The sequence below is a fragment of the Ranitomeya imitator genome, chromosome 2 (assembly GCF_032444005.1).
Source record: "Ranitomeya imitator isolate aRanImi1 chromosome 2, aRanImi1.pri, whole genome shotgun sequence".
NCBI lineage: Eukaryota > Metazoa > Chordata > Amphibia > Anura > Dendrobatidae > Ranitomeya > Ranitomeya imitator.
The window spans coordinates 761,326,899-761,340,348 of NC_091283.1; positions in this window are offsets into that span (position 1 = coordinate 761,326,899).

The following is a 13,450-nucleotide window of genomic DNA, read 5'->3' on the forward strand; positions in this document are numbered from 1 at the left end:
CCTAGTATGTCTCTAGGTGGACTGGAGTGCATTGTCATAAAGATTGGTTGGTTGTGTATTGTACCACAGAACCACAAATGAAACTGGTCGCACTTGATTGCTTGTATGCACATCACTTGAAACTGTGAATTGATGACCGCCAGGTGTGTGGTGGAATGTAGCTGAATCCTAAGGTCGGCGTCACACTAGCGAGTTTTACGGACGTATGAGAGGTGCAGAAAATACGGATTGCATACGGTACAATGATTCTCTATGGCCCATCTCCTATCTGCCGTATTTTACTGATCCGTATTATACGGTCTTCTACGGCCGTAGAAAATCGCAGCATGCTGCGTTTGTCACCGTATTGCGCAAAAAAATCACCAATTAAAGTCTATGGGGGCGAGAAAAATACGGATTACACACGGACCAACAGCCCGAAACACCGTGTCTGCGAATTGAGATACTGATTTGGCTTTTATCCTAAGTCATATTGCACGAGTCGTTAAAGGGTTGATTGTGACTTGTAGGATCGCTACTTCCAACGGGTGGCGCTATAGAGTTAAGTCCTCTTTTTCTCAGAAGAGGCAATTTGCACACGGACCAACAGTGTGACTTGCGAGAAATACGCAGCGGTGCTCTATAGAAAAGCCGGCAATTCAGTGCGGTGTACAGTAAAATCACGCGGACAATAGAATAGAATAGATAAAATAAATGTCTACACATAGTATAGGGGTGTGTATATATATATGTCAATGAGACACATATATATATTAATATTTCATCCAGCTTTTCCTATCTCCTTCCAAAATCCGACATGATATGAGACATGGTTTACATTACTAAAGAGGAATATGTAATAAAAGAAGGGCCATGAAATGGTTTACTGTATGTAAACCAGGTCTCATATCATGTCGAGTTTTGGAAGGAGATAGCAAAAGCCGGCAATTGAATTACCGGCTTTTCTGCTATCTAGCGATGTATGAAATATTAATATATATATATATATATTTATATATATATATATATATATATGTGTGTCTCACTGACATATATATATATATATATATATATATATATATATATATGTCAGTGAGACACACATATATATATATATATATATATAAATATATATATATATATAGACCGTATATATGTTTTTACGATTATTTGAGCCCATGGATCCATTGTATGTCCGTTTTGCAAGCCTGCGAGAAAATCTCGCAGTACGGATGCCATACGGATTACATACGGCGGATGACATGTGCAAAATACGCTGACACACCCTGCCTACGGATGACATACGGATCACTATTTTGGGGACATTTCTGCGTATTACGGCCGTAAAAAACGGACCGTATTTTCATACGCTGAGTGTGACGCCAGCCTAACTATGAGTATATTGAGTAAACAATGCTAAGATTCAGCATGTCACACTCCCTCCCTAGTATTAGACATGGCTGGGACCACCCCTGAGGGTGTGTGCACACGTATTCTGGTCCACTGCAGATTTTTCCACAGCAGATTTGATAAATCTGCAGGGCAAAAACGCTGTGTTTACCGCGGTTTTTCTGTGGTTTTCCTGCGGTTTTCCATAGGAGCAGCTGTAAAACCGCTGTGGAATCCGCAGAAAGAAGTGACATTCTGCGGCATGTAAAGCACTGCGATTCAGTGCGTTTTTTTCCGCATCATGTGCACAGCGTTTTTTGTTTCTCGTAAGTTTACATTGAAATGTAAACTCATGGGAAACTGCTGCGGACCCACAGCTGCGGAAACGCTGTGGATCCGCAGCAGTTTCCGTATCGTGTGCACATACCCTTAAAGTTTAACAATTACCGTATATACAGACATTTTATTAAAGTGAAAAGAAATCTATTATATTTTCCTTAAAATGATTGACTCTTGATTAGGATAGCATAGGATTCGTTTTTAGGAATCTTATTATTAAAGGGTATTTAAAGGTAAATTAAATACACTTTAATAAGGACATGCCTTATATTTAAATCAAAGAGACAATAATTATCTGAAATCCACATGAAAACAAATTCAAAAACTCTATAAAAATACAATCAAAAATAGTAAATAATCATTTGCTTCTGTTATGTTGGTTTCTAGTTACATTCCCAAAACCATGTATAGCAAATAATAGACTCCAAACAGATGATCCAGCAACTACCCCATGTTATGTATAGGAACAGCTGATAATACGGCAGCATTACACAGATATTATACAAAACGTACCATTTCTGAAGAAGTCTGGACAATGAGGAAGATATATGTAACATTACTTTCCGGTAGCACCGAGTTTTCTTACAGTCTTTTCTTTTCAGTGAAATAAATGTTTGCTCCCGTATAAAGCTAAAAAGTGATTTCCTTGAGAGTCGCTCTGCCTGTTTTGCCTTGAATTTTCTTAATCACTTTAGAATATAATATCAGACTTATTCAAGAGAGTTCAGTTCTCTGCAAGCTGCATTTGAGGAAAGTGTGGGCAAAGTTATATTAGTTTTATGTGAAACACATTTCTTCCCCTTACATAGTTACTCCACCCATAATGAGAATATTTCCTGGTATATTCACTATTGTTCCCAATAATATTCTACGGTGCACTGAAAAGATATTCAAACCCTCATTCAAATTTTCTACATTTTGCTCTTACAGCCTTATACATAAAATTATGAAACTCAAAATCGGGTATATAGAAATTTGTACAAATCACCACGTCCAATACATTGTACTTATGACATTTATCTTGCAGAGACAGGTGCCATGGCTGACTGCTTATGTGCTATTATAAAAGGTTCTACTTACATTTTTCTACCAATAATACTGTATGAAACTGATGTTTGTGCCATCTGAGTGTGGCCGGAATAACAAAAAATTGGAGGTGTTGCATGACGTATCAGGTCTCCCAGCTAAGAAGGCTCATGCCACTCCTTTAGCCGCCAGGTCCTAAAAATGTGTGAAACGACTCACAGAAATTGCTTATGCCACAAACAGCTGCTGCTAAAGATTTTGCGATGACGCATTGATGTTCCCGGGTTCCACTGTGATTGTCTACAAGTGTATTTCGATACTTCAGCATTCCTTTCCGGGGGGGGAAGTATATGGCTAAATTTATTTATTCTTGTGCTGTGAATCTAACAGTGTGGCAACCCATTAGTAAGCACTATTTCTAACACTAAGGCTATGTTCACACCTTGCGGCGTCCCTCTGCGGGTTTTCCCGCAGCGGATTTGATAAATCTGCAGGGCAAAACAACTGCGGTTCTCCCTGCAGATTTATCGCGGTTTGTTCCGCGTTTTCTGCTGCGGGTTTCCGCCTATACTATTGATGCTGCATATGCAGCAATATGTAGCATCAATAGTAATGTTAAAAATAATAAAAATTGGTTATACTCACCCTCTGACGTCCCGATCCCTCGGCGCTGCACCCGGCGGTCCGGTTCCAGAGATGCTGTGCGAGAAGGACCCTTCGTGACGTCACGGTCATGTGACCGCGACGTCACCGCAGGTCCTGGTCGCACAGCAACTCTGACCGGACAGCCGCGTGCAGCGCCCAGGAGCTCCGGACATCAGAGGGTGAGTATAACCAGATTTTTTATTTTTTAACCCCAAATATGGTTCCCAGGGCCTGGAGGAGAGTCTCCTCTCCTCCACCCCGGGTACCACCCGCACATTATCCGCTTACTTCCCGCAACGTGGGCACAGCCCCATGCGGGAAGTAAGCGGTTCAATGTATTCCTATGGGTGCAGAATCGCAGCGATTCTGCACAAAGAAGTGACATGCTGCGGGTTGTAAACCGCTGCGTTCCCGCGCGGTTTTTCCCGCAGCATGTGCACAGCGGTTTGCGGTTTCCATAGGGTTTACATGTTACTGTAAACGCTATGGAAACTGCTGCGGACTCGCAGCATCAAAATCGCGGCGGTTCCGCGGTAAAAACCGCTAAGTGTGAATATAGCCTAAGAATACGGGCATCATGTTGAAGAAGCAAGAAGGTGCTCATGTGCCGGGTGCTTCCATGAAGTCCAAGACCATGGTGTGTTCATGGTGAGGTAACACTCAAGGTTGCTTCCTCTGTCCCCACCCGCCAACCATGGACAACAGACAGAGGATCATTATCTTCATCTCCTGACTGTTGCGCGTCCATCACTTCATCCCCTTCCATTTGTTCCTTGGCTCCTGCACCTTCACTAACAGATTTCCTTGTACCATGAACTCCCTCAATTGCTTTAAGACACCCTCCCATGGCACCCATCAGTGCAACGACAGTTCAGAAATTTGCGATATTGTTATCCCTTCTGCATCCTCCTCTGCTGCCACCTTTTCCTCTTGGACCTTCACCTCCTCATGCACACAATTCAAAGTGTGCTTCAGCATGTAGATGACCGGAATAGTGGTGCTGATGATGGCATCATCAGCACTAAGTATCTTTGTAACCATTTCAAAACTGTGCAAAAGGGTGCAGTGGAGTCAATGGCCACTCTAAGCTGAATGTGCCTGCTATATGACTTATATAAAGATGTTTTTCCTAGGATCGCCGTCAATTCAACGGACGAGTTCTGAATATATTACACGACGCTTCTTCGTTATATACAACACGAGATCATTGTGAGACATTTTTTACGGTGTATAATTATGTATGAGTGTATTAGGGATACATACCACTTATTGTGTTCCTTCCTTTCTGTCATTTATTTATTTGTGTTATATCTGCTTAAATGTATTTCAGAGTGACATTTGAATCTCTTGAGAAAGGCTCTTTAGCCGAAACGTTGAGATAAAGATTTTCACATTATATGTCCGAATTAAGGAGTGCAGAGACAAAAAACCTTTTGTTTGAAAATTCACCATTGTTGAAAAAATTGATTAAATACAAAGATTGACCAATAAATGAAAGACTATCTTCAGTGCTGGAATTTTTTCTTAAATGTATATATTTTTTCCTGAGCACCTCCATTTAAGTGAGCGCCTTCCTCATCGCTATTTTTCACTTAGCAAGTGTGATTTCCACCAGGTTCGGGCTGCGTTGGCCCAGGCTATGCAAAAGGACATACTGCACAAGGGATCATCACTGCTTCTTGAGTCGCTGCAACATGTGCAGAATGGAATTCCAACGTTTCGGAACATCATAAATCAGTTAACCGGTAGGCTGAAAGACCTCTGTAGAGATGTAAGTCAATTACCTGCAGGGTGCGATTGGCGGCACACAGCTTCCGTGCTTTCTGCAGCTGCGCATCCAGGCCGGGATAGTGGCAGAGAAATTGCTGTACCACCAGGTTGAGGACATGAGCCATGCAAGGCACGTTACATAGTTACATATGAGGTGTGTGTGAGGTTGTCATATCATACGTGTGAGGTTTCCCCGTTGTAGGGCCGCCACCAAGGTTTGCACCGTTTTCATGCATGGCCTTCCTAGGCTCCAGGTTCAGTGGAGACAGCCATTGCTTTAATTTGGCTTGGATAGCTGTTTACAACTATTGAGCTGTGTGACTGCCATCTCCAAGGCATATTAATTTGAAAACTGCCTGATTGCGGTGAGCCATGGCTGCGCAGTATGGAGGTGGGGGGATTGTATCTGTGCTGTTGGAACGCGTGTCTGATTAAGGGAGAGGTTGAGGGCACAGGTGGAGGACTAGAAGAGGTGGAATAACTTTTAGATACAGAGGTTTGTCCCACAAGCCTTATGGATTCAAAAACTTTTGGAGCAGCCCCTTGACCACCTGCCCCCACAGCCACCAGTCACTCAGTCGTTGATATGTAACACCCATGCCCATATTTGCTCGTCCAGGCGTTACTGGTGAAATGCACCCTGGCAGACAGATTTTTTCAGGAAACAGGTGATATTGTGTGCGACATGCTGGTGTAGCGCAGGCATAGCTTTCTTAGAGAAGTAATGGTGACTGGGCAATGGGTACTGGGGGACTGCGAAGGCCACCAACTTTCTGAAACCACCTGCATCCACCAGGGGAAAGGCAGCATTTCCATGGCCAACAGATTTGATATGGTGGTATTCTAGCTCTTACCTTTGGCTTGAGTAGGAGGAAACATTCTTTTACGTGACCACACAACTGCGAGACCGAGGGATGGCTGCTGTGAAGGGTGGAGTACGGAGGACAAGACAAACTGCTGGACTGTGAGTGAGGTGCAGGCGGAGCCAATATGGTGGATTGAGAAAGGTGTGTTGTGCTACGTGACTCAAAGCATCAGTCATGTTCACTTCCATAACAGCTGACAGGCTCTAATTCATTCCAACTGTATGGGTTAACAAGTGGAGTTTCTGTGGCCAGAGATCTGTGTGAGAAGACTTGGCACAGTGACACAGTGACGGAGCAGGATAAATCAGCAGATGGGGTATATGGAATGGCCAGTGGTTGGCAAGACCCGCTAGTCTGCATTTTAGCGCAGTGAAATTCCCGCACTAAGGCATTTTGATCGCGCATGTGCCGGTTCATGCATGTAGTTATCAAATTATTGCAATTTTTGCCTCTGAGTTTTTTTAAATTTGGCAGCAATGTGTGTTGGATTATCCTTTGTCTCAAAAAAGTCCCAGGCTAGGCAACCCTTGCCACCCCTGTGACCTGCAGACTGGCAACCAGTCCTGGCCACAGCCAGTGTTGGGTCTGTTTATGCAGTGCTTGTCATGTTAGCATCACTTTGTGTTTGTGTGGGAAACGGCAACATAACCTCCTCATCTTCCTGCTCCTCCACCATCATCCTCTCTGTTCTCATACTCCTCATCCTGAGAGTCACCCTCTTCTTATTCCTGTCCTTACACCACAGTACAGTCCAAGTGCGCTTCTGGTATCTGAGTCTCATCAAGATCACCTCCACCCTTGGTGGTTAACATCTGTAGTCAAGGGTCTGGATTCTGCTCGGACCCTACTTCGTCCGGACTTGTGCTGTGAATTCTGTGGCTGAATTCACTCCTGTGGTCACAAGTGGTACTGCAGCTTCTGAGCTTCCTCCCTCAGGTGTTCTGGTGAGCTCGTTAACTGCTTCATTACTTAACTCCGCCTGATGCTGCTATCCTTGCTCCTTGTCAATGTTTCAGTGTTGGATCTGAGCTTCTCCTGATTGTTCCTGTGACCTGCTGCTCTGTATAGCTAAGTGCTTTTTGCTTTTTTGTTGCTTTTTTTCTGTCCAGCTTGTCTTTTGTTTTGCTGGAAGCTCTGAGACGCAAAGGGTGTACCGCCGTGCCGTTAGTTCGGCATGGTGGGGTTTTTTTGCCCCCTTTGCGTGGTTTTGCTTTAGGGTTTTTTGTAGACTGCAAAGTTCGCTTTACTGTCCTCGCTCTGTCCTAGAATATCGGGCCCCACTTTGCTGAATCTATTTCATCCCTACGTTTTGTCTTTTCATCTTACTCACAGTCATTATATGTGGGGGGCTGCCTTTTCCTTTGGGGAATTTCTCTGGGGCAAGTCAGGCCTATTTTTCTATCTTCAGGCTAGCTAGTTTCTTAGGCTGTGCCGAGTTGCCTAGGTAGTTGTTAGGCGCAATCCACAGCCGCTTTTAGTTGTGTTTAGGATAGGATCAGGTGTGCAGTCTACAGAGTTTCCACGTCTCAGAGCTCGTTCTTGTATTTTTGGGTTTTGTCAGATCACTGTGTGCGCTCTGATCGCTAAGCACACTGTGTTTCTGGATTGCCTTCATAACACCTGTCATTAGCAAACATAACAGACTTGGATCCAACATGAAAATATTTTGGGCATTGGTGCAGATGCTTTCCTCCTGGATCAGACCTCCGATGGCCATATAATAGAATGTGTGACCAGCTCTGCAGAATGGCCCATCTGTGGTTCCTCACAGTCACTTGGGTGTTTGGAAATTTTTGTCGCGGGGGGAAACAAGGGTGATTGGGGTGCCACCTCTGAGATTCGTACTGTGTGTGATGTTAAGGTGGAGGACGAGTAGAATAGGCCACTTGATGCAGGGCTTGCCATACACTGGAACACATGCTCTATTGAAGCCTCATCTACAAGGTGTACCACTGTGCAGATGTCAAAGAAAGGAAGTTGAGTAGCCCATCCAGTAACAGATGTTGTCGGTGGTCTTTGGATAGGATGAGATGGTGTGTGTTCCGTTGAGCTTACATTGACACTTAACCTACGTACACGTCGAACACAAAGCCTATTTCCCCTTACTCCACAATCTCGCTTTTTCCCACTTATGTTGTAAGTAGCCTTCCCCTCTTTCACAACCTTAGGCCCACAGCTGTGAGTTGCCTGTCACTAAATAAACAATCACTATTTATTTTCTATTTTCAAGATTGCCTTGCGCAGGCGTGTACTACGGAGGACAGAGAATGAACTTCAATCCAATATTGCAGCCAGCATGGAGCCAGCGGGTAAGGAAAGGGTGAATCAAACACCTGAAAACTCCGCCCATATGACCCAAAACCGGTCCCGATAAATTCAGGTGACAGGTTCCCTTTAACAATGTTGTTCAGGCACACTAACACTTTTTAAGTGGAGATCTGGCCTTCTGATTTGTAAATCAAACACAGTTTTATCACAAACAATTTGGATTAGCTAATTGGGCCCCGTGGCTGCACCTCAATATTATGCCTAACGATTTTAAGTGGAAATCTGGCCTTTTGATTTGTCACTAAAATACAGCTTTATCACAAACTATTTGGATTAGCTATATGCTGAAAAAGAGAATGGACAGCACCTCCAAAAATCATACATTGATCTAATGCTGCTAGGCAAAAATATATATAACTGAACATGAGGTTCTTAGTTTAACATTCTGATTAGCCTGTATGAAGCCTACTGCCACGTCACAGCAAACCTCTTAGTGGGTCCCTATCGCCCTAATGGATTGGAGTCGTGCACTGACCACCACCACAGCGGCGGCAATGCACCCACATGGCAGATGGCGTGGTGCCTCACAGCACCCATGTTAAATGGGCCTCATGGCTGCACCCCAATATTAGACCTAATGATTTTTAAGTGCAAATCTGGCCGTCTGATTTGTCACTGAAACACAGTTTTATCACAAAGTATTTGGATTAGCTAATTGGGCCTTGTGGCTGCACCCCAATATTAGGCCTAATGATTTTTTATGGAAATCTGGCTTTCTGATTTGTCACTGAATCACAGTTTTATCACAAATCATTTGGATTAGCAAATGTTGCCTCTGAAGACTGCCACACAGTTTTAGCACATTCTAGTTAGATACTGGAAGATCGATTTCACACAGGACAGGATCCTATCTAGCTAACTGACAAGTTCACTTACAGCACTATCAGGACCGACTTCTCTGTACTGTGATGCTGACAAAATGTCAACTTTTTATAATGACCAGGGACATGTGACTTCGGCAGGCAATCACAGAAGACCTTTTGTCATGATGCTGTGGATGGTTCTGCGCCCTGATTGGCTGCTGGAATCAATACACAAAGTTAAGGTAAAAAAAAGAGCATGCTGCTCCTCTAACCTCTCCACACCCCCTCCCATCATCAAACACATCACCCTGCCCTTCCCCATCAACACTTACACAAATTAGCTTCAGCAGAGCCTGCTGCTGCTTCTCGGAGGCAGTGTTTCAGAGCTTCCAGGTGATGTCAATGACATGCTCTGCAATAGAACATCGGGGATGGAGGATGAAAAGGAGCAGGAGGGGAAGCAGGAACTGATGTAGGAGATGTAGGATACCCTTATAGAAGTAGGGCTAGCATTCCTTGGCGTCGGGAGTACATGCACCGTGCCAAGGTGTGACTCGGCTGCACCCTCCACAGCGTTTACCCAGTGTGCCATCAGGAAAATGTCCACAAGCTCTTGTCCACATGTTGGTTGCTAAGTGGACAATGCCATCAAGTGCATTGGTAAGGGTACAAGTGATGCTCTTGGACACGTGCTGGTACAAGGTGGGGATGCCACATCGAACGAAAAAGTGGTGGCTGCGGACCAAGTACCGAGGGACGGCTGCTGCCATGAGTCGGCGCAAATCCTCAGTGTTTGCCAGACTAAATGGCAAAATTTCCATGGCAAGCAGCCTGTGTAAGGATAGTTGCAGGGCAGGGGGCATCTGCTCCAGTTTTGGACAGAGGATTGGGAAGCAATTAGCACAGGGGAAAGAGGCAGTGGTGTCACCTGATGGCACCTATCGTGGACCAGGCCTACAGAGTTGGGTGCTTAGATGACTTTTTCCTGATCATACAACACCTAACTATTTGACTGAGGAACGCACGAGTCTCAGTGCTCTGGGAACAGTTTCCTGCCTTGTCACTATGGTCAACCCACTGCTTCTTACTGTCTGTTTTGGTGCTGCTGATCTCTCCCTCTCAGCGCTGCTGGCCTCGCTTTATAAGCCAGCTTCCCAGGTTGGGTCGGTGATTTCATTATCCACCACCTCATCTTCAACCACCACACCCTGGTCCTCCTGACTTTGTGACTTAACAACTAGACTTAAAATTTGCAGTTCCTCACCATCATGTTCTTGTGGCCATGGTTGCTCTAAGTTTTGTGCATCATTAAATAGCATGTCCTCCTGTTCCTCTTGGAGCATGCAGGTTGAGAAGCCACAATCAATTTATGTTGTAAAGAGCTCCTCAGAGTGTCCTAGTGTGTATCACTCAATATGGTGAGAGGAAGAAGGATCAGGGTGAGGGTTAAGTGTTCCAGACTTTAGGTTATCCAACGGACCATATATTCGCACTGCCCTGGCTTCAGAAGTGGTGTACTGTGCCTACCTACAAAGTGGGACAGGAACCTGTAAGTTGTGGCTGGACATGTTTCTTGTGCTCCAGCAACAGGCATCTGAGTGCACCATCTTCAGCACTTCCACTCTGGCATCCCTTAAGGCATGCCTTACATATTTTGTAATTGCTATGCCTTTTGAAACCAAGTTTATTTTAATAAAGCAAAAAAATTGGTCACGTGCATCAATCAAAGCAGTTTTTCTGCGTTTTCTCCAAAGTAATGTAACAGAATGAATGCAAAAGTGTATGGATGACAATCAAATTCAATCCATAAAAACTGTTTCAATGCTTTTTTTCAGTTTTAGAGATAACAGAAATGTTAACAGACCATGTAACACAGTATGGCTGAGAAATGGAAGCAAACATTATTAAAAGCTTTTTCTCAGTTCACAGAAATGTACTCCACACTAAGGAATAGTGTAGGGCTAAGAAATGTAGCCCAGGAAAATGTTTTTTTTCACTCTTTGTTTCATTGCAGCCATTTGGTAAATTCAAAAAAGTTATTTTTTCTCATTAATGTACACTCTGCACCCCATCTTGACTGAAAAATAAACAGAAATGTAATACATTTTTGCAAAGTATTCAGACTAGTGATGAGTGAGTGTGCTCGTTACTCAAGATTTCCGAACATGCTCGGGTGTTCTCCAAGTATTTTGGGCGTGCTCGTAGATTACGTCTGTGTCGCCGCAGCTGCATGATTTGCAGCTGCTAGACAGCCTGAATACATGTGGGGAATGGGATTCCTTAACAAACAGGCAATCCCTGCATGTGTTCAGGTTGTCTAGCAGCTGCAAATCATGCAGCTGTGGTGACAAAAACATAATCTATGAGCACACCCAAAATACTTGGCGAACACCTGAGCATGCTCAAAAATCTCGTGTAACGAACACACTCGCTCATCATTAATTCAGACCATTTGCTCAGTATTGAGTAGAAGCACCCTTTTGCGCTATTACAGTCATGAGTCTTCTTGGGAATGGTGCAACACCTGGATTTGGGTATCCTCTGCCATTCTTCCTTGCTGCTTCTCTCCAGTTCCGTCAGATTGGATGGTGAATGTTGGTGGACAGCCATTTTCATGTTGCTCCAGAGATGCTCAATTGGGTTTAGGTCAGGGCTCTGGCTGGGCCAATCAAGAATGGTCACAGAGTTGTTCTGAAACCACTCCTTTGTTATTTTAGCTGCGTGCTTAGGGTCATTGTCTTGTTGGAAGGTCAACCTATGGCCAAGTCTGAGGTTCAGAGCACTCTGGAAGAGGTTTTCATCCAGGATATCTCTGTACTTGGCCACATTCATGTTTCCTTCAATGACAACCAGTCGTCCTGTCCCAGCAGCTGAAAAACACGCCCATAGCATGATGCTGCAACCACCATGTTTCACTGCTGGGATTGTATAGGGAAGGTGATGAGCAGTGCCTGGTTTTCTCCATACATACCGCTTAGAATTATCACCAAAAAGGTTTATATTCGTCTCATCAGACCAGAGAATGTCATTTCTCATAGTCTGGGAGTCCTTCATGTGTTTTTTAGCAAACTCTATGTGGGCTTTCATATATCTTGCACTGAGGAGAGGCTTCCATTGGGCCACTCTGCCATAAAGGCCTGACTGGTGGAGGGCTGCAGTCATAGTTAACCATGTGTAACTTTCTCCCATCTCCCTATTGCATCTCTGGAGCTCAGCCACTGTGATCTTGGGGTTCTTCTTTATCTCTCTCAGCAAGGCTCTTCTCCCACGATTGCTCAGTTTGGTTGGACAACCAGGTCTAGGAAGACTTAGGCTGGGGTCACACTGCATTATGGCAGTTCATTAGATGGACTGCGTTACACCGCAGCATAATGCGGTGTAACGCAGTCCGTTAATGCTGCCATTAACCCCTATTATCGGGCGCATCGCCAACGCATGCTATAATCGGCATGCGCTAGCGATGTGCCGTCATTCTGTGACGGACCCTCGGACGCAGTCTGCAGCATTTCGGGGTCCATCACCGCTTATGCAGTTAGAGCATCTGCCCTAGCGCGATCACATAACACGATCTTTTTCGGCACGTGCGTTAATGCAGTCTGTTTACCGCATGCGTTGAACGGACTGCACTAACGCAATGTGAACCTAGCCTTATAGTGGTCCCAAACCTCTTCTATTTAAGGATTATGGAGGCCACTGTGCTCTTAGGAACCTTGAATACTGCAGAAATTCTGTAGTAACCTTGGTCAGATCTGTGCCTTGCCACAATTCTGTCTCTGAGCTCCTTCACCAGTTCCTTTGATCTCATGATTCTCATTTGGTCTGAGATGCACTGTGAGTTGTGAGGTCTTATATAGACAGGTGTGTGCCTTTCCAAATCAAGTAGTATCAGTTTACTGAAACACAGGTGGACTCCAATGAAGGAGTAGAACCATCTCAAGGAGGACCACAAGGAAATGGACAGCATGTGACTTAAACATGAGTGTCTACGCAAAGGATCTGAATACTTATGACTAGTGTTGAGCATTCCGATACTGCAAATATCAGGTATCGGAATTCCGATACTGAGTTCCGATATATTTGCGATATCAGATACTGGAATCGGAAGTTCCCATAGTGCGATGATGCACTATAATGGAGTGTGTTATGATCTGGTGGCCTAGGAGCAGCATGAGAGGTACTCTGGAGAAGGTGGTCCCTGTACTGACCGCAAACCCTGAACTTAGCAGCGCAACTAGAAGTAACCGTGGGGGTACCTAACACTCCCTACACCCCTCAACACAGCCAAAGAACTAACTACCCCTAAAG